Consider the following 7,089-nt stretch of genomic DNA (forward strand, 5'->3'; position numbering starts at 1 on the left):
TGAAGCTTTTCACGTAATCTGTGCCAATTCAAGTTTAGCAAGCTTGTCGCGCTCGGGTTCTACATGGTGTACTATTCCCATATTTAATGCCAAATGTCTGAAATTAACCTGCTCACCCTTCTCTCTAATAGGTGTGATAACTCCGTGGACCTCCCACTTCACCTCAGATCCTATGTGTGGTGCCATTAAATCAGTCATGGCAAGTAATGCCTTCACCTACGTGACATCCATGACACTGGTTGCAGGAATGTGTGGAGTAACCTGTAGCCTTACCAGGTGGATTCTCAAGACGGGAACGAGAGTGGCTGCTGTGGAAACACGCCCTCAACAGAATACCGACAATAACAAGAAGAAGCAAATGAGTTCGGCTATAGCAGTACGGTGGGTAATCCTTGTGGAAGGTCTGTCCTTTGCATGTCTTTCCTCCATCTCATTTATTGGCCTGATTCATGACAAGAAATGTGCTTCTAGTGTGTCCAGCCAATGGTGGTATCGCTTGTTGCAAGCCAGTCCGAAGGGTTTCAAACCATTCCTGCTTATGTTTGTAAGTAGATTTTTCAGGCAATCTCTCTTTACCAGCGAAACGAACCAAAACGCAGGATACAACACAGACCGACGAGAATCCATTTTCGGTAGTTATGAAGAAAGTTCTGTTCAAGTGCAATCCTCCCCTGGTCGTTTAAATGGTACATGTGGACAAGAAATGTTTCCAGTTGCAAATTCGATTATCAGTCACGAAAGCTGTAATCAAAGTCAACTCAAAGCGGTAGCTGCCATTCAAGGAAGACCCTATCCATTCAGAAGTGCAGAACCAGTTGCATCTAGGCCTGTGGCAACACACAGTTCAGTTTCTCCAATTCTGAACATAGCTGATAGGAATCCTACACATATCGACACAACATACAAACCTACCTTCAGTTTGTACGAACACCTACTACCTAAACAGGGCCCAATACAAGCACTAGTAGATGGCCCTGCACGGCTAAATGAGCACATAACAGTGAGATTCACCTGTGATTTTCAATTCAGTTCTGCTAACTCTTGTCCTGATCTAAATTCATCTGTGTCTAATGAAGATGGCCAATCGCTTACTGTTAGAGAAAGAGCTCAAACGTTTTCAGTTTCCTCATTCCCTAAGCCAGTTTCAGAACATCAACCTCATACCGAGCACCAGCTTCACCCAAATAATTGGAGCGAATCCAGTCTTAATATTGAAGCGGGGAAGCTTGAAAGGGATATGAATGAATCAACTGACTGCATTGCAAAAACTAGCAATGTCCAGCGGTTGACCTCTCCACAACGCTGGGATTCAATGTGCAATCTAGCTGGAAAGACCTACAGCTTACCATTAGTACCTTTAACTGGCAGCAAGGTAAATAATCCTACAAGCTGTGGGTGTAACTCCGATGTAGACAGCTGTCGCCAAAGTCCAGTAAACCAGAGCATCTCGGGTATTCTCTTGACTGATGACAAGAATGAATCCACACAGGTTTGCCAAGTTGTTCAGCTTTCGCCCATTTCTCAGTCTGTGGAATACAGTGAAAATACACCAGGAATCATTACTGGCAACGAAGTACCAACGGTCGTAACTCCATGGTACAGTGACAACTTTGAGGCAAGAACAGGTACCCAGGAGACAGCTGTGAGCTTGTCCAGTAGTAATAGCTGCGATTCCGTATTTGACATGGAAAAGAAAAATAAGTACAGAGAGAGATTTCGCAGAACTGTTTCTTGCAAATACTTGCCGGGACAGGGTGCTTTTGATAGGACGCCAGCACAGCCGAGACAGCGCCATCCCTCTGCACCTACAACATATGGTGAAGAGTCGCCAGATTTCGCTTTGTCCCGGCGACCAACACTTAAATTCCCGGATGGATCACAATGTCCTCCAAAGTTAAAACTGGCATTTTGCGAACCTCCCCATCGACAATCGAGTCTAAAAAAAAGAGGAAAGAGAATCAGTGTCTAAACAATCGTCAGCTCCTTTTACTGACATGCGCCTTCATCCTGACATGACCGACTCTCCGAGAAAGTGTATTGATATATGTAGCTCCTTCTCCTCGACACAGACCTCTCCAACGCGAAAGCTCAGTGTGTCAGTGTATGACCGAGACAGTCATGTGTACCTTGGTCCCTATGTAGCCAGACCTTAGTGACCCTTTTTCGTGTACTGAAATTGCTACAGTTTTCAGCTCGTTACCTGTATGTCAAGCAACGTTCTAGCTGTTCTTTGTTGGATAACGTTACCATTCCCTTTTCAAGTACATACCATGATGGCAGTTTTTAGTGTTACGGGTCCCTGCGCTTTTCTCCTCATAGCACCCTACGAATCTTGCTCACAAAATACAACACTCAAAGCCGGAGTATAGATCTGAATGGTTGCGAGAATCAGTGGTCCATGGTTTAAGTGAGAGGGACCACACGTTGAATGAGAACAACATTTATCAACGGGCGTCACAACTCGGTCGAAAAAAGTAAAACGATTAGTGATTACTCACCAGGACAACGTTGCAGAAGTCAAAAACTTCCACAGATTTAAAAAGTGATCCACACCTTGAAATCTAAGATTACGGAGTGAGCTGGCTACATATGTAGGTATTCGTGGCAACGACGCACTTCAAAGCCTTTATGAAGCTTTTGTGCAGTCAAGTAAAGAACTTTGAAAAGCGATTGAAAATCTAAACATTCGTTGGAATTCATTCAAGTACATCAGAAATTGAAAATAAAGTAATAGGAATGTGAGCCGGCTACACGATCCCAACTGCCCAGTGATGATGCTCCAAAACAGGGAGTGAGAAGTTCTCATGATTTTGAAACGTTCTATTTGTCAAAAAATTTTTGTCACCTTTGTTGTGAACCGTTGACGTGCCTGTGTATATACCCGCCCAAAAAGATATACAAACCTTTCACTTATTCAAAAACATCAGTGTAGGGAGTGATACAATGGTGATTTCTTATGCATGTCCTATGGCCCCTAGCAAGGTGATCTACTTTCAGTTGCCGGCGATCTATCGCCCTATGTTTTGAAATGGTTTAACATTTTCCTGAAACTAGTTTTAATGAATTTGTGATGATCTAGTCGTCGTACTGTCCGTCTCTGACAGATCTTTAAAATGTAGAAATAGATTAATTTTATTCTAACTCTATAACTTTTTGTGGTCATGATATGGCTAAAATATTGCCGATGTGGCGTAATATTTGACTCACTAATGCATGACACGCCACATACTGCACGCATACTGCTCTTTGCATCAGAATTATTTATGCATGGAAACACGACTTAGTGAAAAGTGTATTTTGTGGTTATTTTGGTTGGAGCAGATCACTGAAACTATACATGCTAGATTCACAAAAAAGGTTAATCATAACAGATAGTGACATTCTTCACCAAAGTCGAGGTTTGCTTTCGGGTGGTAGTTTCTCATGGTGGACAAGAGACAGGGACGACAGTCGACGGTAGAGATGAAGATAGCAGCAACCACCGAATGTTTGCTTAATACATTACACAGACAAAGTGAATAGAGTGCACTTTGCACTTATCTTGAAACAAATAGGTCGTTTGAAAAAAATTAAGTTTCAAAGAAACTTGTTGAAATGATTTAGTCCATGACAACATAGTTTTACATCCAATATTGTCACAAGTTTTAGAAAGTGCTTTTGAGAACAAAAGCTCCACGACGTTGTCATAGACTAAATCGTTTCAATAAGTTTCTTTAAAACTTAATTTTTTTTCAAACGACCTATTTGTTTCAAGATAAGTGCAAAGTGCACTCTATTCACTTTGTCTGTGTAATGTATTAAGCAAACATTCGGTGGCTGCTGCTATCTTCATCTCTACCGTCGACTGTCGTCCCTGTCTCTTGTCCACCATGAGAAACTACCACCCGAAAGCAAACCTCGACGGACGCTCTTGGACACAAAGAAAACACTGACTTCTCCCTGAAGATAAAATTGAAACATGTAGGAGAAAATCCATGTCGTGTAATTATTTCAGATATTAGCGCTTCACGTCAAGTGTTGTAAATGTTGTTCCGTTATAAATAGCAATAAAATAGTTGGTGTTTCGTCTGATCTTTGTTTTATCATAACTAGTTCATCGAGGATACCTATACCAGGATACAGATCTCATCAAAGGCGTTCTTCGGGGAAGTCGGGGAAGAGATCTGAGGTACCTGTCGGCCGTATAAATGCAAAATATGGGCCACAAGTTGTTGCAACGTTAACGTTACATGTTACATGGGGCAGATGATGTTACAAGTGGCAGATAAGAATCTCGAACAATGTCGTCCTGATGAAAGGCGTCATTTTTTGCAACGAACCCGTATTCTCGCATGTCATGGTGCCACTATCCCTTACCATTACACATCCAATCCCAATTTGACAAGCTCCCATTAGTCACTATGAACCTTTGGTAAACTGGGTCAGGTGTATAAATTCTGGAGATGCACCAACCGCACGGACGTCATAGGCGGAGGACAGGACCGTGGTCATGCGTGCGGGTTGCTTTACTGAAGAGACCCTATAGAAAAGGATGACAGAGTGTTTCGATGATTGGATTACACTTTCTTATCAAACTACAGATACTAGTAGGTGATGTCCAACCCGGGACTCGAACATACACTTACAGAGTCATGCCTAAGTGCCGGCACACAAACCGATCAAGTCCACTCACTCAGCTAAAGTAGCGTCCACAAAAATGAAGTATAAGGAAAATATTATGGATGACAACTTCTTATATATTGTATGTCACAACGTTTCTGGGCTATTCCTTTTCCCTTCGCCTACCAAGACACCAAGCATACCCTTCTGATGCATTTGCAAACTGCACTGTGATTGTGGCTCCACATACATAGGTGAAACATCCCGCCCATTAGACACACAACTGAAGGAGTACAACACATCTGTACAAAAATCAGCTCTCTCGGAGCACATCATCAAAAACCCTCCTCACGCCATTCACTGCCAACAATCAACCGTACCAACCGCAGTCGGTATATCTGTATTTGGATGCTGTGAAAGAAACGAGAAGTTTGGACACGTTGAGTTTTATGAATGTGCCCTTTTAAAAATAATTGTCTGTACCTCCATGTCTAGGTGTCATTCGGCCAGTAATGGTCCGGTGTGTTTGATAATGACTTAGCATGTATTTTTATTTATTTACACACATGACACCAAAATTAACTATTATCATTATTAAGCACCTATGTCCATGACTGGCGCAAACGCAAACTATTTAACTCTTTAACGATAAGACAATTATAACAGTACAACCGCAGCTGAACAGGAACTACTTCCCCAGTGCCTTGCTTGTATAAACTCTTTCCTTCTGTAAACAATATATACATATTATCTATGCATTTCATTCGTTCTTCTAATACTGCTTATTCAATTTATTGCACATACATTCAACACTGCTGGGTTCTTGTGTTATATATACCCTTCAAAAACAGTAGGGGAACTTCATTGGTGCATGGCATGTAATTTGCATGTATACGATTTTCACATTTAAACAAGTGACTAGAAACAAACACTAACAAATATGTGATGAAAGTTGAGTGTCAAAATTAATGTTTTAAGCGATTTCTCGACTCTCTTGAAGAACGTCAAAATCAAGAATTGGACCCCATTCACGGGCATGGGGCTACTGCGTTGTGCACGTACATATCATGCGTTGTGGATAGGGGTGGTAATAGAGGGAAATGGTGGTGCGTTCATTAGATGTCTGTTTACAAACGTTTACTCTTCCTATCCAAACTGAAAGGTCAGGTTCCCCTACTTTTTTGAAGAGCATAAATATAGGCAAGGTATAGCCCAGAAAAGTTGTGACATACAATATACATATAGCACAGGTCTAACATACCACCCCCCTGCTCCTCAGTGACTATCCACGTGTACAATGAATAACAGCCTCACATAACTTATGTCACGGACATAAACAAAAAATAGTCAAAGAGTCAAAATAGGGTTCATGTCCACAAAGGTTGATGCCATTGCATTACAAGCTGTCATCTGATCGTGGTTCCAGCTGGGCATATTATTTATACCAAAGTCATGTAACAATAGGATTAATTCAGCATGGTAATCAGGTGGAATTAGCCGCATTTGAATACCAGATGAACTGCCAAACACAGGTGGACGCGGGATGGAGTAGGAGGGTTGAGATAACAGAATCATACATTGTTTAAGACTTTATATTGGCAATGTTCCGGTGCTGTCCTCTCTCGGGCCCTGTTTTTTTACAAAGTGCATATTTTCGCGGTCGAATGATTATAATGTGTGTCAAAGATCAGATCAAACCCAGCAATCCAGATGACAACACAATGAGCGAAGATCAGCTTAAGTGGGATTCCACGAGTATTGGTTTTGGAATATGAATACAATCAGTGATTTCTTCACGAACAACCCCACCTGAATTAATTAGATTGTTATGCAGATTTATCTAGTGAAGAAACGTAATAATATAATAGCTCCTCGTCTAATTTTCATGTTTTGAAACACAACATGTCTATTCCTAATGAATGCATTTCGCATTTTGTGACACCGATATGCCAGATTGAGATGAACGAGAACTGTGCCACACTGGCAGCAGCGAAACTGGCGAAGAGTAAACTTTGGTGACGAAAGCAAGTTCCAGCTCTTCAAGATCTGTCTCCAACTGTGTACCTCTGGGAATAACTGGGCCGACGTATACGGAAAGGCGATAATCAGCCACTGACGACTCAGGTCGACACCGGGTTCGGGTCTGCATCAGTGCTAGAGGTTGAACAATATGTGCTGCCCAGAAAGTTATCAAAGCACCTAGTCGATCCTGCATTGGTGATCGAATACTCGATAATGCACCCCAGTGTCATTCATGTGATCCTACATCACGAACTGCGCCGTTTTTCTTCGTGTTATCTAAAAAATACTGTTTCTGAATTAGTGATTTTGCAAAAAAATATTTTGTGTTTTGTTAAGTTTTTATAGACAAAAGACATGTTTGTTGGCGTTTCTTTTGGACGCTAGTTTATGTAAACACTTGTGTATTTTATGTTTTTATGTCTTCGTGGTGATGTAATTGATATAAGTAGAAACGAATGTGAGATTCTA

Source organism: Haliotis asinina, chromosome 3 (assembly GCF_037392515.1).
Source record: "Haliotis asinina isolate JCU_RB_2024 chromosome 3, JCU_Hal_asi_v2, whole genome shotgun sequence".
Lineage (NCBI taxonomy): Eukaryota > Metazoa > Mollusca > Gastropoda > Lepetellida > Haliotidae > Haliotis > Haliotis asinina.